At 37.7% G+C, this 22,775-nt stretch overlaps 1 protein-coding gene and 1 pseudogene across 4 annotated transcripts in view; one reads left to right on the top strand and one right to left on the bottom strand.

Annotated features, from left to right (window-relative positions):
• Positions 1–22,775, bottom strand: part of KIAA0825 (KIAA0825 ortholog) — a 381,348-nt gene that overhangs the window by 347,369 nt on the left and 11,204 nt on the right. For all 4 annotated transcript variants that reach the window (XM_072791261.1, XM_072791247.1, XM_072791230.1 and 1 more), the window contains exon 2: positions 10,610–10,757. The gene's annotated coding sequence lies outside the window, so the exon portion shown is untranslated. The remainder of the gene's footprint in view (positions 1–10,609; positions 10,758–22,775) is intronic.
• On the top strand, positions 18,389–19,416 carry LOC140610975 (MARCKS-related protein-like; annotated as a pseudogene).

Below are 22,775 nucleotides of genomic sequence, written 5' to 3'. Positions count from 1 at the left end.
GCAAGTATTTCACCTTTTACAGAATGAACTTCCAAATGCTTTACTTTGGTTCCATGAATTAGACATGAAACTTGAACCATTATTGAACTTAATTCATTTTTTTATTAGAAGTATACAATGACACTCATGTAAAACTAGCATTATGTAGCTGTTGATAAAGTTCTATTAAGGAGCCAATACATTAACAGCTATTGATTTACCTTCATATATGAAAATTCGTAACTGCAATGAGAGAAATTAATTCACAACAGCCGCCTGATCTAAGTGAAAAGGAAAGTTTCACAGGTACACAAATGTACCTTCTGCACCTAAGTATTAAGTGTAGCATTTTGGGACACCTGGGTGGCTCAGCAGTTAAGTGTCTGCCTTCAGCTTAGGGCGTGATCCCAGAGTCCCGAGATCGAGTCCCGCTTGGGCTCCTTGCAGGGAGCCTGCTTCTACCTCTGCCTGTGTCTCTGCTTCTATGTGTCTCTCATGAATAAATAAATAAAATCTATAAATAAATAAATAAATGTGGCATTTTTCAGGTACAATTTTAAAATATGACTGTGCAAGAGATGCTGATGATTCTTCAGCAGGTAGATGTCTTCTTATTTTCATGTGATCAGTGAGGTCATTATAGGCCCCATCGTGTGAATTACACATTGATTCACTTCAGCAAGTCTAAGGAGAGTCAGTGCTCTTATGTGTGTGTGTGTGTGTGTGTGTGTGTGTGTGTGTGTGTGTTTCCCAACAATAAGCAAGTAGTTGTGGATTTATTATACATGATGAAAATCTTGTAGTAATAAGTTCAGACTGCATTCACTCTGTGGTAAGACTGAACAAAAGGCTAGGAAATGTGCAGTCCACAGGCAGGGGCATCTGGGAAATGGGCACAGCACAAGTGGCTGACACATCAAGTGGTGAGCAGAGGTAGCGGAATCAAATACTTCTGCTACCACCATTACCCAAGATCTGAAAAAGTTAGCTGTACCTAACTGCTCATGCCAGAGTGCCTTTACTTTATCAGCAAGCACCCGCACATTGCCCTTGAAAAAGATGTTAGCTATTATTACTTCCGGAAAGGATCTGGAAAAGGGAAATGGGCTACTGCCAACTTAACCATATGCTACAGTGAGAATTCTGTTTACTACACTGGCATCTCACATATGACATTATGTCAGAATGTAGAAGTACAAAATGTAGGTCTTCCTAAACCTAAGCTGGTTTAATGACATGCAACTATTAAGTAATATGTTCATTCCAAAATAAAAAATCTGAGACAAATGCTAAGTCAGATGAAATACTGGGACAAAAGACACAAAAGGAGATGATCTTGGGCAAACTGGATATATGATATAATATCAATATATGTGATATTTTATTTTTTTAAAGATTTTATTTATTTATTCATAGAAATGCAGAGAGAGAGAGAGAGAGAAAGAGAGAGAGAGAAAGGCAGAGAGAAAGGCAGAGACACAGGCAGAGGGAGAAGCAGGCTCCATGCAGAGAGCCCGACATGGGATTCGATCCAGGGTCTCCAGGATCACGCCCTGGGCTGCAGGCGGCAGTAAACCGCTGCGCCACTAGGGCTGCCCAATATATGTGGTATTTTAAATAAAAAATGTAATATCAATAAAATGGAAGTTAGGTATATACAAAAATGATAATTTAGCTCTGTATAGCATGACATGAAAAGATTTCCAGAAAGCTGTATTATTTCATTAAAATAAATAAGTTTTAGAACTATATATACATCATGATACAGTAAAATACTTTCAAAACAAACCATCCCAAAATATCAGGAAGGAAACTCAAATTATTAGTGCTAATTTGTGGGCAGTGGAACTAAAATGGGACAGGGAAAAAGGAAATTTTTACTCTTAATAAGCTTCTCTATTTATTTGAACTTACTATCATAAGCATGTCTTAATTTTTACACAAAAAGCAAAAACAAATTTAAAAAATGTTACAAGACATTAGCTAATTTAGTGTCAGCTGAGTGGTACAAGTAACAAATGAACTGGAATCCTGCAGTGGGAAGTTCCTTCAAGGCAGATGGAGATACAGAAGTCAAGTCACCCAGAAAAAGGAAGATAAAGGCATTCCTAAAGGTAGGAGCCCAGTGATCTTCCAAAATCCATAGCCTCACAGGCCCCACATGAAGTGAAGACACTTCATCTCTCACTATATGTAGGTTCAAGCCCTCTCCTATTCTGGGAATAATCCAACAACTTGTGAAGAAAAGACATGAGAAGCCTCAGCCAGACAGTAACTTGAGAAGAAATAATGAGTTCAGCTCCTGCTTATTTCGATCTTCTTCCACAACCTACCCGGGTTCTTACTAACTTGCTTATCAAGAGTATAATAATTAGGTCCCCATCTTGAGATTTCTTTGTACATTCTGGGATCCCACTCCTAAATCCCAGCCACAGCTACCTGCTTCAGGTTCATGAACCACCATGGTAATTAAAATGATGAGAACATCCAGAGAACATAAATGGGCCTGCTAAGGGAGCCAGAGCAGAAAACTCATCGATAAAATAGTGAAAGATAAAACTGATGAGGTATAAGGTAATTGGCTAGCTCAGTCAGTACAGCATGCAACTCTTGATCTCAAAGTTGTGAGTTCAAGCGCAATGTTGGGCCTGGGGCTTATTTCAAACAAACTGAAGAGATATGTTATGGCCAGATAGGTATACTAAGGCCTCTCTTCCCCTAGAAACAAAATATTTGGATTTTATCTTCTACAAAACAGTGAGTCAGGGTTTTCTGTTTTTGTTTTACTAAGGCAATATCTAACTAATGTTGTATAATTGTTTTTCAAACAGAGTGTTAAGAAGGTTTGGTGTGGGATGAGATAACAGAGGTAAGAAGATCAATCAGGACAGTGAATTAATCCACATGAAGGTAATGAAGACTGGGAAGACGATGAGCCACAAGAAAAGGAAAGATGACTTTTCCAGAGTATGCACAGCTTGGGATTACTGAATGAAGCAAGCAATTATAGCTGAGAAAACCAGGCAGGTGTCACACACCCCAGGCATAAACAAGCTTAGATTTTAGACCCAAGTCATCAGAGAAAGCAAACAAAACAACAGGAAAATTATAGTCACCATAAGAGATAGGCAACTTGTGGATGTGTCATTAGAAGGTACAAAGACTAAAAGCCAAAATGTAGCTCTTCCTGGGCAATATAACTCAGTATAGGAAAAGACCAATTATCACAGTGGGTAAGAAAAGAGATGGGCATCATATAGAGCTATGTATGCTTGCTGTCAGAGGTTCCAAGAGTCTTGCTGAATGAAGGCTGTTACAGATATCATCTAGTGCATGTCCATGGTAGCCTTTGAGAAGCTAGCTGAGTGGGATACCTGGGTGCCTCAGTGGTTCAGTGCTTCCCTTCGGCCCAGGGAGCAATCCTGGAGTCCCGGGATCAGGTCCTACATCGGGCTTCCTACATGGAGCCTGCTTCTCTCTCTGCCTGTGTCACTGCCTCTCTCTGTGTCTCTCATGAATAAATAAATAAAATCTTAAAAAGAGAGAGAGAGAGAGAGAGAGAGAGGCTAGTTGAGGAGTGGGTCACTAGTATGGTCACCCATAAAGTTTTTTGCTGGTTAAGGCCTAAGGACAGATCAGGGTAGTGAGATGAAGCTTAACAAGTTTATGTAGAAAGAGCTAAATTATTAGAAAGGAAATTCTGAACTTTAATTTGGATGATGGTTATGAATAGATTTTTTTTAAGATATAGGAAGTAAATGGTGATAAGAAGGCACAGCAAATGCAGTTTTACATGGATGATTTTGAGTGTATTAAACAAATAGAAATGTCAGAATAGAGATGGAGGCAATATATAAGGGAAATGCATGAAAAAATATATTGCTCATAATGTTAGACTGAAGTTTGAAAGACCAAGACTCAGAGAGTGTCTTTCAAAATTTTTGGATTATGATCCACAGGTTAAAAACTGCCTTGTAATCTCATGTGTATGTGTGCGCACATTTATCCTAAACAAAAGTTTCACGAAATATTATTTATCCATAATACTTTCCTTGATATTTCCTATTCTACTCTATTCCTTTCTTTTTTTAATTTTAATGTACTCACAGCCTCTAAATTGATATAAGCATCTGCATTTTGGCTTAAAGATTTTTAGATTAAAAAGAGATCCCTGTGATCATTACGTAGAACTATCTGCAAAGACATGACTAATAAATCTGGAAGAGACGGTTTTTGAAAAAGTGTAAAAAAAGAAAATTAAGAACCAGCATGTGACCACTAATAGGGGGTAGGGAAAAAGACCAAAGATAAAGAAAATGGAAAAAAGAAAATAGCATCAAATTCATCTTTGCCTCTACTGCAGTGTTTCTCAAAGTCTAGTCCAAGACTCATTGGAACAGAATTACCCCACCTACTGTTAAAATTCAAATACCTGGGCCTCATCTCAGACCTACTGAAGTGAACTCTCTATGTGTGGGTCTTGGAATTGGCAATTTAAAAAGTTTCCCAGGGCATTCTTTTCACCAACTAATTTTATCGCAGTGCCTTTCACAAATCAGCTTTCAAAATGGTACTTTCTAGGAACATGCAATCTCACTTCACATATTAGATATATTCTTGAAAAGTTGTTAAGTGAATACTTATACACCATACCATTATTCCCCTAAAGATTGTAATGATGAACTCAAAGAGTTATGTTCACCCAGAAGGAAACAAAAGAAGCTTCTGGAGCATTCAGTCTTAACAAACGTTCTTTAACCACTTGATTTTTCTGTATTACTTATGTATTTTTCTGTATTACTTTTTCTGTATTACTTATAGCCAAATGGGCTTATAATCCTCTTTATCTTTTTTCAATTTAAAAGCACATATATTAAAAAAATAAATAAAAGCACATATATTTAAAAATTCAATGTATTAACACACTTCATTTTGATTTTTTTTAAAGATTTTATTTGTTTATTCATGAGAGACTCAGAAAAAGGCAGAGACATAGGCAGAGGGAGAAGCAGGCTCCATGCAGGGAGCCCAAAGTGGGAGTCGATCCTGGGACTCCAGGATCACACCCTGGGCAGAAGGTAGAGCCACCCAAGTGTCCCTCATTTTGATTTTGAACTGATTTGATTTTTAACTGGTTAAGTACCACAATCAAGTGCATTTAGCAGAACGCACAGGTAGGAAGTGCCTCAGTGAGACATTTTTCAGAAAAATACAAATATTGAAGTTTATGGCTTGGACTCTAATAGCAAAGATATCCCTTTAGGTGGTGAGCTCTGTTAACAAAAATATTTGTCAATTTACTACCAATTGATAAACAAGAAGTATGAGATATGAATCTACTCTATTCTAAGATGGAAATCATAGCTAACAACTATAATAAACTGATAAACTATAGAAACTAACATTTATTCCCTTGCCTCATATCAGGCTCTGTTCTAATCTTTTGCAGGGCTTACTCATTTCATCTTTACATAATCCTGTAAAGCAAGTACCATAGTAGACCTCATTTCACCAATGACAAAGCTGAGGTACAGAGATCTGTTTAACTTTCCTGAGATTCCACAAAACTAGAAACAGAAGCTGAAATTGGCAGCCAGTCTCTAGAGTTTGTCCTCAGTGTGTTACACTGTGATTACAAGAAAGTCTCAGGCCTTGAAGAAGTTAGCTACTTTGTAGAGAGAAAGACTTCTTTCTGTTTACACTCTGGGATTTTGCCTACCCTGTTCTTTGTTCTCTCTTTCTTTCTTCCTTTTTTTTTTTTCAGAGAGAGAGAGAGGGAAATGTGGGGGAAGGGCTGTAGAGAAGAAGGTGGGGGAGGGGCAGAGAGAGAGGTACTCTTAAGCAGGTGCCACATCCAACAGAGCCCCGACGTGGGTCTAGATGTCATAACCATGAGTTCATGACATGAATCAAAATCAAGTCAGATGCTTAACCAACTGAGCCACCTAGGCACTCCTCTCCCTGTTCTTTACACAATTGATTCCAAGATAACTTGGGTCTACATTGGATCCCTGCCCATCTTTGCTTTTTGGATTTCATTGTAATACACTTTATATATGATAAGAATACCCAAAATAGAATAAAGATGAGAATTCGGTATTATACTGTAAATTAAAAAAAAATCAGTTTAAAAAAATGTTATTCTGTATATAAAGGCAGGAGGTCCTAGAGGTTTAGAACTGTGCTAACTACTGCTGGCCCAGGGACCACATTTTGAGTAGTGAGGGTTTGGAATACAGTCTTTGGAGTTCCACTGCTGGTGTGTGATCTCCTGGTGTGTAATCTCCAGCTCCATTACTTACTGGTTTTGCAACCTTCTTGTGAGCCTCTACCACAGCTGTAAAATAGTGAGATCATGAAAGTGTTGTTATGAGGATTACATGAAATAATCCATAGATACTATGTAGAATATTTGCTGGCACGTAGAAACCACCCAATAAATATTAACACTTAATATTACAGAAAACTATTAAAAGCATATATTGTAACCCATTAGAAAGTCATTTATAGGATTGACTGATACAGCAGAAACACTAAATAAAATTTCATCATTCTTTCCCAGGCAGTCACTAGAACATCACTGTATATTGAAGGACATTAAATACATAAGTTAGATCCACTACCCAGCTTTATTAAATACATAAATCTGAAATTGCTCTAAATGAATTTGCATGAAGCTGGCCTGGCCCATAATATTTAAAGAGGATAGCTTGTTTCTCTGCCAGAAAACTTTATGTTGCAGGTATATAGTGAGTTCCAACTCATTTATTTGAATAGCTTCCTCTGTAGTTAGAAACAGCCATTTTTGTTTAGAACTTTTCATTTTTATCAAATAGAAATCAGAACTAATATTCATATGAATAATAATCATTTTAAAATTTTGTTCAGGGACAGCTGGCTGGCTCAGTTGGTAGAACACAGAACTCTTGATCTTTGGGTTGTGAGACTGAGCTCTAGACTGGGTGTAGAGATTATTTAAAAATATAATCTTAATACATTTATGAAGGCAAGGGAAACAAAAGCAAAAATGAACTATTGGGAGTTCATCAAGATAAAAAGCTTCTGCACAGCAAAAGAAACAATCAAAACTAAAAGACAACCTACGGAATGGGAGAAGATATTTGCAAATGACCTATCAGAAAAGGGCTAGTATCCAAGATCTATAAAGAACTTCTTAAACTCAACACCCAAGAAACAAACAATCCAATCATAAAATGGGCAAAAGACATGAACAGAAATTTCACCAAAGAAGACATAGACATGGCCAACAAACACATGAGAAAATGCTCCGCATCACGTGCCATCAGGGAAATACAAATCCAAACCACAATGAGATACCACCTCACGCCAGTGAGAATGGGGAAAATTAACAAGACAGGAAACAACAACTGTTGGAGAGGATGTGGAGGAAGGGAACTCTCTTGCAACTGTTGGTGGGAATGTGAACTGGTGCAGCCACTCTGGAAAACTGTGTGGAGGTTCCTCAAAGAGTTCAAAATAGAACGGCCCTACGACTCTGCAATTGCCCTGCTGGGTATTTACCCCAAAGATACAGATGCAGTGAAATGCTGGGACACCTGCACCTTGATGTTTATAGCAGCAATGTCCACAATAGCCAAACTGTGGAAGGAGCCTCGGTGTCCATAGACAGATGAATGGATAAAGAAGATGTGGTCTATGTATACAATGGAATATTACTCAGCCATTAGAAATGACGAATATCCACCATTTGCTTCGACGTGGATGGAACTGGAGGGTATTATGCTGAGTGAAGTCAATCAGAGAAAGACAAACATTATATGGTTTCACTCATATGGGGAATATAAAAAACAGGGAAAGGGATTAAAGGGGAAAGGAGAGAAAATGAGTGGGAAATATCAGAGAGGGAGACAGAACATGAGAGTCTCCTAACTCTAGGAAATGAACAAGGGGTAGTGGAAGGGGAGGTGGGCAGGTGGGCGGGGTGACAGGGTGACGGGCACTAAGGGGGGCACTTGACGGGATGAGCACAGGGTGTTATGCTATATGTTGGCAAATTGAACTCCAATAAAAAATATTTATATATAATCTTTAAAATTTTTAAAAAGGCCATTTGTTATTCTGGAGAAAAAAAAAAAAGTGTCCTAAGGCACTGGTATAGTTTAAATTAGTTTAAAGGATTAAAATTAGTTAAAAGGATTTAGCCCAAAACTTCACTGACAAATGTACACATTTTCAAACCACTACACAATGCTGCATAATTCCCACTTACTGTTGAAGATGGGCTTAAAAAGAATATTACTTGTCAAAATTATGATGATTTAATATGATGTGATATGGGAGGGTCCAATGGGTAGAAAAAGTAAAGTTAGGACTAGAAGTGAAGATAAAATTTCATAGCATCATCCCAAATGAAAACTATTAAAAATTTCTAAAATTCAACACTGCATGAAAAACAACAGATAGAGGGAATGAAGTAGAATACACCAGAAAAGAAACATTAATGTTTGCTTAGTCATTAATAAAAACCAGGAAGGGTAAAACCTGGTGGTTTAATCAAGGAGAAGATGAGAATTACATGGTATTTTAGGTTGGTCAGTATCTTTGCGTCAGCAAGAAAAGATCAATAGGTGACTTGTTTCTCTTTTAATCTTTTGTATCTCTAACATAGGTGATGAAAAAGACAACTATGGGACAGATTCTAATATGTTTATTTTCCTAACTTAAAACTAGATTCAGCATAGACATTGCAGACCTGAGCTGTGAGATCATGACAGTTAAGAATCCAAGAAAAGAGGAGTGTCCTGGGTGGCTCAGTCAGATAAGCATCTGCCCTCAGCTCAGGTCATGATCCCAGGGCCCTGGGATGAAACCCCACATCAGGCTCCCTGCTCAGTGGGGGGAGTCTGCTTCTCCCTTTCTTTCTCCCTCTGCCTCTCCCCGTGCTAGTGCTTGCTCTCTGATAAATAAATAAATAAAATCTTAAAAAAAAAAGAATCCAGGAAAAAAGAGGAATGTGGTTGAATAGATTACTCTTTCCCTCCTCTTTCTCCTTTTGCTCTTTCACTGCAGAATGCTCCTGGTTGCTACTTTAATGTCCAGTGGGGTACTAGAAAATTTTTTAATGCACAATACATCAGATTTTACTTTATATTTTACTTTCTGTAACAAGTTTACTTTAAAAAAACAAGATTTTTCCCTCCCTGAAAATCTGCACAGTGTTTTATATAAAACCTGCCACATGAAGGTTTAAGGCAGATTTTACATATACTCAAGTATACTGAATAAGTATTGTTCAAATGAAATAACCATCAGGCTTATCTTGCACTTGTAGTGAAAAAGATACCAAGCATGGGAATTGTGATTTTCAATATCTAGAGAGGTGATAAATAACAAGATCCAATGGTTAGGATGAGAGGTACAAGAAGACTAGATTATGAACAGAATTATATCAACATCTCATGTCTTGTTACTTAGGTCTCTACTGGTCTGAATCAAATTCCTGGTAAAACAGAAATTTACTAAAATATGCCTGAGCTAACTTTTCCACCTGTCTTTCGACAGCAGAGAAGCAAGGAATTTCACAACAGTGTGACCTATTTCTGCCTCTTAGATTTATCATATGCATTTTTTAATGACCCCAAACCAAAGGAAATGTAGAAACCTATTTGAAAAGCTGACATTAAGGTTGTGACACCAACCAAAACAACAAGAGAATTTAAAGTTAAATTGACACACAATCCCCAAATGAGTCTGTTTGCACTCCTAATTTAAAAAACAGTTTCTATATGAATATAGTGACGGCATGTCAGTGTCTGCTTTGAAACTCCTGAATTTTGTCATATGGTGTTTGTGTCACAACCTTAATATTATTTAAATATACTTTTTAATATCTATTATTTAAAAAATATCTTTGAATTGAAGATACTCCTAAAGCTTTGAAGAAGCCAACCTCAAAGCACTGCATTCCTAGCATGCCACTTTTATTAGAAGTGGTGCATAAAACATTTGCTGTTGACAAATCTAATTCATTAAAAGGTGAGATGGATGCATTTTAAAATAACTGGCTGGCATCATTATCCGCAGCACCTTTTATAAATTATTCCTCTTCTCCCTTTTGACTGAACTTGTCACAGTTCCCTTTCAGAGTCTGAACATTATGCCTTATAGTCAATGCTTTCAACATGTTTAGACAAGTCATAAGTTAAACAAGCAGTGGTACTTTATTTTCCAGAAATGAGAAAGAGTAGCAGAAATACTTACAGATGAGTTCGTTCGATTCATTGATTTTTAACTAAAGACAAGTAAAGTCAGTTAGTGGTGGTTTTATCTCACACAAAGGATTTAAAAATGAAACTATGCTGTTTGGGGAGAAAGCTGAATTTCAAAGCAAGGTGCATAAAAAAGAGATGCTGGCAGCCCTGCTGCACTGTTGTGCAGAAGACTTAGTTTAAAATTGAATTGTGCTTCCCCTGACACACGAGATCAGGTCCATCATTCGGCTGACAGCTGGCGGGCACACTAACCTCCTCAAGGAAAATGCTAACTGTATTTCTCTTAGAGGCCAAAGGAAGAGAATTATAGAAGCCTCCAAGGAGGCGCAGCAGGGAGAGAACAAATTATTCAAAATATGAAGAAAAACACTTCTTACCTAATTTTGTTTCAGAAGACTCTAAGAATGAGCTGGTCTTCCGATCCCAAGGAAGGGGGAAATTATTTCCTTCCAAGTCGTCAGTAGAAGAGCTGCCTTTCCTTTATTACTTTCGGCGGAGATTTTTCCCAGTGTATACAAAATATACCTATAAAATAATTAGATAAAACTTTACCACTGTCACAGAGGAGGGGGTAGGTATAGTCACAATGTCTGTTCTACATTGGTAGTGACAGTACTGTCATTAGGTTCTGACATACAGGCATGAGCTAGGAGTTGCTGGAAATATATAAAGACACACTAAAGTTGGGGTACCTAAGAAAAGCTTATTAGTAAGATGATCCATAGATTATAGGCACATGAATAACCATAGACTAGATTCTGGGTGCCATAGATTAGAGGTAGGAAAACGTACATTTAGAACATTCTTTTCATTTTCATTCATTTTTCAAATGTTCCTAAATAAATGCAGATTATACAGAGTAAAGGATGGATGTACCACATAAAACAAGCAGTCTTTCAATAAATTCCTTTTTTCCTGTTTAGTTACCAGTTTAGTTTCCAGAACAGTTTTAAAACCATTTTTTTCTCACTCTTGTGGATTATCTTCTTAAAATAGATTCTGATTCAGTTGATCAGTGTTTGGAGCCTGGCATTCTGTATTTCTAAGAAGCTTTTAGGTAATGCCACCAATGCTGTGGAGCCATGGACCACACTTTCACCAGTCTATTTGTCTTTCCCTCCATCAAAGTACATTGTTGCTATTTTTGAATGGCTCTTTGTCTTTCCATATAATTTTAGAATCTATTGCCACATACTCCTCCTTCCCCACCAAAACAAGACAAGAATTAGAGACTGTTTTGACGAAGTTGAGCACCTGTAAAACATTGAGTTTCCCAAGCTATATGTATAGTATACCATTTTACTTACTAAGCTTTTATTGTTACACAGTAATGCTTTACTATGTTCCCCTTGGGAATTTTGTATATCTATGGTTGTATGTATTCCTAGGGACTTCGTATTTTCAATATCAGTGTAAATACTATCTCTTTGCGAAAACTTCATCTTCTGTTTAAGTATGTATTTGTATAATTTTTGTATACTGATGTTCTTATCCAGTATATTTGCCAAACTCTTATATTCTTTCTTTAGTTTTTCATCATGCACAACTAGGGTTTTACCTTTGTTCCAAAACCTATGCTTTTTACTCTTTATGTTGCTTAAGTAAAAGAAAAAAGTTGAACAATAAATGTATTATTTAATAGAAAAGACTATTTCGTTATTGTTAATCAGCAAAACCAACTTCTTGGTTACGCCTTCGTCGACTAGAAAACTGCTATGAAGGAGCTTCCAAATGCTTCCTTTGACATTTATTGATTGTCCTCATACTTCTTTCCTTTCTCTGGTGGCTATATGCAAGCGTCTAATACTAACATCCACTATACCAAACTGACTTCTGGTTGTTATTTCATCAGAAACAAACATCCCAATAGTCAACTTGGCCACTCTGGTAACTGAATTTGAACAAAAGGGAAAAAAGGAATTATAAAGAGAAATGGTTCAGTTCCATCTAAGAACTAAGATGAAGATGCCAAAGCTAGAATACCATTACAGAGAAACAACACATCATCTACACTCAATAGCTGAAATCACAAGATTTCCTAGAAAACCCATAAGTAACTGAAATTGCCTTCTTGATGACAATATCACCCAGCTCCAGAGCAAATCGCCCTTCTTTATAGCTTTCAGCCAATCAGCTTGACCAAAGGGAAAAAAAATTAAGATTTACTGCTTTACAAACTGTCAATGTTGTTACCATTGGTTACTTGAGGAAAGATAAATGTGCATGATGGTGGGAGGGAGAAAAGGGCAAAGAAAGAGGTGGTAGTAACTAATATATAATAACCACTGTAATAATTAAAATACAACAAACTGCTTCTTTTAAAATGTGTTTAAAAATAAAAACAGGGATCCCTGGGTGGCGCAGCGGTTTGGCGCCTGCCTTTGGCCCAGGGCGTGATCCCGGAGACCCGGGATCGAATCCCACATCGGGCTCCCGGTGCATGGAGCCTGCTTCTCCCTCTGCCTGTGTCTCTGCCTCTCTCTCTCTCTCCGTGTGACTATCATGAATAAATAAATTAAAAAAAAAAAAAAAGAGATTTAAAAAAAAAAAAAGATAATAAAGGTATGTGTATCTGGTTGGGGGAGAGAATTTAAACCATAACAATGAAGAGAATGAGAAAGTTATCACTACAAATTTATACAGAGGGAAGAGCACTCATGGTAGAAACAGTAAGAAGTCAAACTCTAGAATTAGTGCAGAGAGTGCTGCAATTAAAACAACAACCTGATATCTCTGACAGAAGTATGGAGTAAGAAGTGAAGCTAAAATATACCAAATCTCCCTCCCCTACCTTTTTGTACAAGCAACTATGTATTTTGTCTTTTACTTGTTCATTAAATATCTGACTGTAATACAAAAACAAGTAGATGGAAGAAGTGTTGTGTTTGAAGAAATGAATCTAGGAAAGACAGTATGGGTATGGATGGCCCCAAAGAAAAGTCGGCATCATTGAGGCCCTTAGCTGACTTCTAGAATACTTAAATTTATGTTTTCTAGTATGAATGCACAGCCAAGAACCACTGGGCATTTGAAGAAAAAAAATTTTTTTTCATATTTGAGATCCAATATAAAACATAAATTTACTCCAAGAAAAACAGAGACAAAATAATTAATAGAACATGTAAATTTTCCATCACTGTAAGAGAGTAAAGAAAAAAATGTATACATAATACTAAACCAGAAGTCAGACTCTCAGCTATGGCTGAGCGCAATCAGCAAATATTCTTCCAAAAAGAAACTAAAGAGCCATACAAAATTGACAAATACAATAATTTCAGTGCTCTAGAAATTCACCAAAAGGATGTAACAACTTAAGAAGCATGTTTATTTGAAAGACTGCTAATCTTTAAATAAAAACACTAGGACCCTATGACATTCTGGTCTGGCCTCTTATCATGATCAATAACAACTCAGTCAATAAAGGGGTTCTTCTAGGGCGGGGAAGATCATTAGGACTAGAAATATCTCTATTGTAGTCAAACCGGGGTAACTTGAACTTGAGTGGCAGATTATGCCCACATCCAGCAGTGTTTCAGTGGAAGTGATGATCTTAGAAATAAGCAAGCAGGAAGAGTAAACAATTCCATTAGTCCAAGGTCATGGTCATAACTGGGGCAGACATATTCTTGGCTAAGGTTGGCAGAATGTGCAATGGAGACCAGAGAGGAACATAGGGAGTCACACATTCCTGAGGCCAAACAATCACATATATAGAGCAAATGTGAAAGATCTCCACAGTAAGTGAAAGCTATAACACACCTGAAAACAGTGTAAATTGTAAATGAATTCCTCCATCACTACAGAAATCCATCAGTAGATGACAGAAGACTTACTGACTTCATGTGTTTAAACACAAGCAGTGTCCAACAATTAGTTTATAATTTAAGACACAAAGACACAGGAGCAAGTCCTAGAAAGCCAAATGCAGACCCAAAACAAAAATATTAAGAAACAAAAACAAAAGAAAAACCCAACAGATTTATCAGTGCCACACATCACAAGGGAGTCACTGTACTTAGTTTAGGCAAATTACTAAACAAAGAAACAAGCAAATGAACAAAGCAACAGCAACTATCAGAAAGAAAATCATAATCTAGAGTTGCTACAATAGCTAATCTAAAATATCCAGTTTTCAACAGGAAATTATGAAACATGCAAAGAAATAGGAGAAACCATCTGAATTCCATAAATATTAGATTTAAAGAAAGACTTCAAAGCAGATATTACCAATATGTTCAAAGAACCAAAGGTGACCTTAATTTAAAGAATGAAAGGAAAATAAGACAACAATGAATAAAAAATAGAGATTCTCAACAATGAAACAAATTTTTTAAAAATGGAATTTTTTTAAGATAAAAAGTATAATAAGAAAATTCACTAGAGATGGAGGACCTTTAATGATTCCAACAGTTAAGCATCCAACTCTTGATTTCAGCTCAGATCGTGGTCTCAGGGCGGTGGGATTAAACCCCATGTTCATCAGGCTCCAAGCTCAGTGGGGAGTCTGCTTGAGATTCTTTCCTTCTCCCACTGTCCCTGCCCCAGCTCACCTGCTCTCTCTCAAATAAACAAATAAATCTTTTAAAACAAGAAAATTTATTAAGGGGAATTCGCAGCAGATTCAACATAACCTGATGAAAGAATCAGTGAATTTAAGATAGATGAAGAGAGATTACCTGATATGAAGAAAAACTTAATTTCTTTTTTTTTTTAACAGAGATATTTGGGACAATCAAAACTATATCAAGAAACATGTAATGAGTATCCCAGGAGTGAAGATAGATGAAGGGATAGAAAAACTACATGAAAAAATAACAGACAAAAGCATACCAATTGATGAAAAACATTAATGTACTTATCAAAGATTAATCTACTTATCAAAGATTTTCAACAGACCCAAAGTAGGACAAATATAAAGAATCAATATCTAGACAAAGCATAAACAAACTGAATTACAAAGACAAACAGAAAATCTGTTTGTCTTTGCAACAAGACAAAACTAACTCATCACATACAAGCATTGATGAAAACAATGGAGGCCAGAAGTCAGTCACTGAAAAATTCAAAGGGCCAAAAAAATTTGCTCAGTATAGATTCTATATCAAGAATAAATATCTTAAAAAAAAAAAAAGAATAAGTATCTTTTCAATTGAAGGCAAAATACAGCTATTACTTTTAAAACTGAAGATAAAATAGAAACAGATCTTGTGGCTAGCAGACCTGTCTTAAAGGAAATACTAAAGGAAATCTTTCAGCTGAAAGAAAATGACACCATGTGTTAATTTAAGTCCAGAGTTGGAAATAGAGTGGTCCAGAAATGGCAAATATATGGTTAATATAAAAGACTACCTAGAAGGCTCAGTTGGTAGAGCATGTGACTCTTGATCTCAGGGTTATAATTTGAGCCCCATGCTGGGCATAGTACTTCTAAAAAAAAAAAAAAAAAAAAAAAAAGACCCTAAATTAAAAATATTATATTTGTTTTCATTGACGGCATAAAGAAATAATTATAACATATTGTTTAGTTTATAACATGTAATATGTTAATACATAGGACAGTAACAGCAGAAAAGAGGAAGACATATTATATCGGAACAAAGTTTTTATATTTTACCAAAATTAAGTTGTATGAACTGGCTGGTATTAAGTTGGTTCTGGTAAATTAAGATGTAGGTTATATTGTCTAGAGTAAACACGAAGAAATTAACTGTTTAAAATGTAAAGTGACACTAAAAATAAAAATGTGCATACATTAAAAATATTTATTTAATACAAAAGAAGGCAGTCAAGGTGGAAGAAAGAAGTCACTACCAAAAACCTACTAGAAGTAATAAATGAATTTGGTAAAGTTGCAGGTTACAAAATTAACCCAGAAATCAGCTGCACTTCTATACACTAACAATGAAGTAGCCAGAAAGAAAAATTAAGATGACAATTCCATTTACAATTGCACCAAAAATCCAAAAACAAAACAAAAATCCAAATAAACCAAAATCTAGGAATAAACTTAACCAAGGAGGTGAAAGACCTGTACTCTAAAAATTATAAAACACTGATGAAAAAAGAAATTGAAGAATGGCACAAACAAATAAATAAAACAAATTAAAAGATATACCATGCTCATGGATTGGAAGAACAAAACTGAATTATCTCACAATTTCAGATTTCAAGATATACTACAAAGGCATAATCAAAACAGTACGGTACTAGCACAGAAACAGACACATAGGGATCCCTGGGTGGCGCAGCGGTTTGGCGCCTGCCTTTGGCCCAGGGCGCGATCCTGGAGACCCAGGATCGAATCCCACGTCAGGCTCCCGGTGCATGGAGCCTGCTTCTCCCTCCTCCTGTGTCTCTGCCTCTTTCTCTCTCTCTATGTCTATCATGAATAAATAAATAAATCTTTAAAAAAAAAAAAAAAGAAAAGAAACAGACACATAGATCAATAGAACAGAATAGAGAGCCCAGAAATATATCCACAATTATATGGTCAATTAATCTATGGCAAAGGAAGCAAGAATATACAATGGAGAAAAGACAGTCTCTTCAACAAATGGTGCTGGAAAACTGGACAGCTACATGCAAAAGAATGAAAGTGGATCACTCTCTGACACCATAGGCTTCCAGTTATGGGATAAGTCAAGGGAATAAAAGGTACAGCATAGCAATATAGTTAATGGTATTACAACAGCACTGTAGAGTGACAGATGGTAGCTACACTTACAGTGAGCATAACATAATGTATAGACTTGTTGCATCACTATGTTGTACACCTACCACTAGCACTGTGTGTCAATTATACTCAAATTCAAAATAAAATAAAACAAGCTACAAGGTGCCTGTGTGGCACAGTCAATTGAGCACTCGACTCTTGGTTTCAGCTCAGGTCATGATCTCAAGATCCTGAGATTGAGCCCTGGATCTAGTTCTGCTCTCAGCACAGTCTTCTTAGGATTCTCTCTCCTTTTCTCCCTGCCCCTTTCTCCAGCACTAGCACATTTGCTCTAGTGCTCTCTCTCTAAAATAAATAAATACTTAGACAATAAAATAAGCTTCAAAGAAAAAAAGGTACAAATCATATTAAAGATATGGCAAAATGGAAAATGTAAGCCCAACCATATTAATAAGTACATGAAAAATGAATGATTTAAATACTTCAATCAAAAGGCAGAAATTTTCAAAGTAACGGATACCTGGCTGGTTCAGTCAGCAGAGCATTCGACTCTTGATCTCAGGGTTGTGAGTTTAAGCCCCACATTGGATGAAGACATTACTTACGAATAAAAATCTTTAAAAAAATTTAAAATGAAAAAGAAATTCCCTTAAGTAGATAAAAAAGATCCTATCATGTGTCATCTAAAAGATGTATCTTACATTCAAAGATAAAAAATAAATTAAAAGTAGAAGAATCAAAAAAAATATGCCATCAAATAGTAACCATAATATAGCTGGAGTTACTACACTAATATTAAACAAAATATGCTTTAAGAAATAGTATTTGGGAGCACCTGGCTGGCTCAGTCAGTAGAACATGCAACTCTTGATCTCAGGGACATGAATTTGAGCCCCACATTGGGCCTGGAGCCTACTTAAGAAGAATATATAAATTAAAAAAAAATGGTATTTGAGAAAAAGGGGATATTTCAACATGATCAAAAGGTCAGTACATCAGAAAAAATAATGCTTATAAATGTATATGCACATAAAACAAAGCACCAAAATCAGCAGAGCAAAAAAATGACAGAACTGAAAAAAGAAACAGACCATTTAACAAGTATAGTTGGATATTTGAATACTCTCCTATCAAAAACTAATAGAACATAAAATTAGAAGAGTATTAGAAAATATTGTTCACCTACCAAAGTAACTCTTGTATAAACTAGTCCACTCGATGGCATAGTACAGATTTTTTTTTCAAATGCCAAAAAATATTTTCTAAAGTAGCCCATATACCAGGTTATAAAACAAATCTCAATAAATTTTAAATAAGATCATAAAAAGTATCTTCTATGTAGAACAGAATTAGAAATCAATAAAATATATCTTGGAAAATCCTCAATATTTGGAAGTTAAAGAATGTACTTTTAAGTAATTCAAAAGAAGAAATCACAAGGGATTTGAAAAATATTTTTGCTGAATGATAGTGAAAACACAACATGTCGCATTTTATGGGATACATGGAAAGCAGTGTAGAGGGCATTCAGGCACAGAACAGAGCAGTTGGGCCCTGGGGGCCTGCAGCTCAGTTCACCCCTCCCTCCCCACCAAAACCTGTTTCCCAGCCAGGCCAACCTGGCCAAACTCTCCTGTGGTACAAACCCAAGGTGGCCCCAGGACACCCCTGCAGCTGACTGCCCCCATCACGGACAGCCAGAGCTCCAAGGCTCCCAGGGTGACATGACACTGAAGAGGCAGCAAGCATTTCCTCCACTAAGGCCAAAGACAGGAGAATGGCCACATGAAAAGCAATGGAGACTTATCTCCCAAGGGTGAAGGGGAGTCACCCCCAGTGAACAGAACAGAGGAGGCAACCACCCCAGCGATACCATCAAGCCAGTGAGGGTACTGAAGTTGAGGGGGATGGCCCAGGCAGAGAGACCCTCAAGAAGAAGAAATTATCTTTCAAGAAGTCTTTCAGGGTGCCTGGATGGTTCAGTTGGTTAAGCATCTGCATCCAACTCAGGTCATGATCTCAGGGTCCTGATACTGAGCCCTGCTCAGCAGGGAGTCTGCTTTTCCCTCTGCTCCTTCCCTCACTTGCTCTTTCTGTCGAATAAATAAATAAAAATCTTATTAAAAAAAAAGAAGGCTTTCAAATTGAGTGGTCTGTCCTTCAAGAGAAATCGGAAGGAGGGTAGGAATTGTTCTTCAGCCTTCTCATCCAACAAAGCAGGAGCAGGGGGAGATAAGAGCCTGGGGTGAAAGCACAGCCCAGGAAGGAAAGGCTGTTGCCACCCCTTGTTGGCCAGGAGCCCCAGGGCAAGGAGGTAGAGGCTAGCCCTGCCACCAAGGGAGGAGACACAGAAGAGGCAGGGCCCTCAAGAGGCAGGGCCCTAGGCTACAGAGACCTCTACTCCCTCAGGAGAGTGGTCCTACATCTGCCAGGAAGCAGAATGAGTACCTGGGTTGGGGGAGGGGGGTGATCACTAAGCTGCAAAAGCTAAAAGCTGTGCTCTCCTTGTGAGGTTGCTGCCTGGACCTGGTACCCTGGCTGCCTTCCTGTGCCCAGAAAGGAAGGTGCTGTTGCCCCCTCACAGTCACATTCCCTCTCCTTTTTTCCTCCTGTGGATTCTCCTATCATCCAACTAGCCTTCCTCTTCAGGATAGTTGAAGATGGTCCCTTGTAGTTCCCCAAGTTAGGTTAGTGATGTGAAATGCTTCTGTCTGTGGCCCTACCTCTCCTGTTCCTACCACTACAGAAGGCAATTGCTTGTTTTCTTCCCCAATTCTTTTCCAAGTAGGTTTCGTTTACTCTAGTCCCCAAATCTGAGCCAGATGTGGGATGTCTATACTCCCAAACCCTGAATGTTCGGCCTTCCCCCCTCATTGAATTTTTAATCTTTTGTGCTGTGCCGAGTACCACCTGGGCTGGGGAGGACCTTGACCCTGTCTAGGTTTTTCTTTTTCTTTTCTTTTTTTTAACTTATTTATTCATGAGAGACAGAGAGAGAGAGAGAGAGAGAGGCAGAGACACAGGCAGAGGGAGAAGCAGGCTCCATGCAGGGAGCCAGATGTGGGACTCGATCCCAGGTTTCCAGGATCAGGCCCTGGGTTGAAGGCGGCACTAAACCGCCAAACCACCCTGGCTACCCTGCCCCAGTCTAAGTTTTTATAAATATCTTACTCAGGGGGCACATGGGTGGCTCAGTTGGGTAAGCATCTGCCCTTGGCTTGGGTCATGATCCTGGGGGTCCTGGGATCAAGCCCCATGTCCCCCTCACTCTCAAACAACAACAAAAGACTGTCTTACTCAAGTTCAAACCTCCAAAAAAAGCAAAACAAAAATAAAGCAGTAAAAAGGCAGCAAAAATAACAATACAAATAAATGAAATAGAAGAGAGAAAAGCAATAGAGAAAATAAAGTCAAAAGTTTGTTCTTTGAAAAGATCAACAAAACTGCCAACTTGTCACGCAAGACTGATCAAGAATTAAAAAACAAAAACAAAAACAAAAAACAAAAAACAAAAAACAAAAAACGGGGATGCCTGTGTGGCTCAGTTGGCTAAGTATCCAACAGTTAATATGGGCTCAGGTCATGATCTCAGGGTTGTGAGATCAAGCCCAGTGCAAGCTCCACACTTGGTGGTAGAGAGTCGGCTTGAAGTTTCTCTCCCTCTTCCTCTGCCCCTCCCCCCACTCATGTAGGCTCTCTCTAAAATAAATAAATCTTTTTTTAAAAAAAGAGACACAAATTACCAAATAATGAATGAAAATGATGTCACTATTGACCACACAGAAATCTAAAGAAATATAAGACAACACAGTGAATAACTTTATGCTAACAAACTAGACACACAGATGAAATAGACACATTTTTAGAAAGACATAAATGACCAAAACTGACTTAAGAAGTAATATAAAGGGCAGCCCTGGTGGCCCAGCGGTTTAGCGCCGCCTTCAGCCCAGGTGTGATCCTGGAAACTCCGAAAGGAGTCCCACGTCAGGCTCCCTGCATGGAGCCTGCTTCTCCCTCTGCCTGTGTCTCTGCCTCTCTCTCTCTCTGTCATGAATAAGTAAGTAAAGTCTTAAAAAAAATAATATGAAAATTGAATAGACCTAAAACAAGTAAAGACATTCAGTTAATCACCTAATATCTCCCCACAAGGAAAAGCAAAGTCCCAAAGGCTTCAATGATAAATTCTATGAAATAAAAAAGTGAAATAATACCAATATTTCATAAATTCAGAAAACAAAGGAAAGAAATCTTTCTCATTCTATAATGGTAATATTATCCTAACAGAGACAAACAGAACCATAACGAGAAAATAAAACTGCAGACTAAAAACCTCTATTTAAAAAAAAAAGATCTACCCCGAATAGCCAGAGAAATATTGAAAAAGAAAACCAATGCCAGGAGCATCACAATACCGGATTTCAAGCTGTATTACAAAGTTATCATCCAGACAGCGCAGTACTGGCACAAAGAGATAGATCAGTGGAATAGAATAGAGAACCTAGAAATGGGCCCTCAACTCTATGATCAACTAATATTCAACAAAGCAGGAAAGAATACCCACTGGAAAAATGACAGTCTCTTCAATTAATGGTGTTGGGAAAATTGGAGAGCCACATGCATAAGAATGAAACTGGACCATTCTCTTACACCAGACACAAAGATAAACTCAAAATGGTTGAAAGATCTAAATGTAAGACAAGAATCCATTAAAATCCTAGAGGAGAACACAGGCAACAACCTTTTTGAACTTGGCCACAGCAACTTCTTGCAAGATACATTTATGAAGGAAAGGGAAACAAATGCAAAAATGAACTATTGGGACTTGGTCAAGATAAAAAGCTTCTGTACAGCAAGGGAAACAGTCAACAAAACTAAAAGACAACCTACAGAATGGGAGAAGATATTTGCAAATGACCTATCAGATAAAGGGCTAGTATCCAAGATCTATGAAAAACTTGTCAGGCTCAACACCCAAGAAACAAAGAACCCAATCACTGAAATAGGCAAAAGACATAAACAGAAATTTCTCCAAAGAAGACCTACACATGGCCAACAAGCACATGAGAAAATGCTCCACATCACTTGCCATCAGGGAAATACAAATCCAAACCACAATGAGATACCAACTCACACCAGTAAGAATGGCTAAAATTAACAAGAAAGGAAACAACAGACTTTGGTGAGGATGTGGAGAAAGGGGAACCCTCTTGCACTATTGGTGGAAATGCAAGCTGGTGTAGCCACCCTGGAAAACTGTGTGGAGGGTCCTCAAAGAGTTAAAAATAGAGCTACTCTATGAGCCAGCAATGGCACTACTGGGTGTTCGCCCCAAAGATACTGATGTAATGAAACGCCGGGACACCTGCACCCCACTGTTTGTAGTGGCAATGTTCACAATAGCCAAACTGTGGAAGGAGTCTCGGTGCCCAACGGAAGACGAATAGATAAAGAAGATGTGGTCTATACACACAGTGGAATATTACTCAGCCAACAGAAAGAACGAATAGCCACCATTTGCTTCAACGTAGATGGAACTGGAAGGTATTATGCTGAGTGAAATAAATCAATTGGAGAAGGACAATCGTCACATGGTTTCACTCATACAGGGGAATATAAAACTAGTGAAAGGGATTATAAGGGAAAGGAAGGGAACTGAGTGGGAAAAATCAGAAAGGGTGATAAACCATGAGAGACTCCTAACTCTGAGAAACAAACAAAGGGTAGTGAAGGGGAGGCAGGCAGGGGGATTGGGGTAACTGGGTGATGGGCACTGAGGAGGGTGCTTGACGGGATGAGCACTGGGTGTTATATGTTGGCAAATGAATTTAAATTTAGGGCAGCCCCGGCGGCTCAGCGGTTTAGCGCCA

The sequence above is a fragment of the Canis lupus genome, chromosome 2 (genome assembly GCF_048164855.1).
Source record: "Canis lupus baileyi chromosome 2, mCanLup2.hap1, whole genome shotgun sequence".
In the NCBI taxonomy this organism is placed as follows: Eukaryota; Metazoa; Chordata; class Mammalia; order Carnivora; family Canidae; genus Canis; species Canis lupus.
The sequence above is the reverse complement of the archived record's forward strand: the minus strand, read 5'-3'. Positions and strand labels throughout refer to the sequence as shown.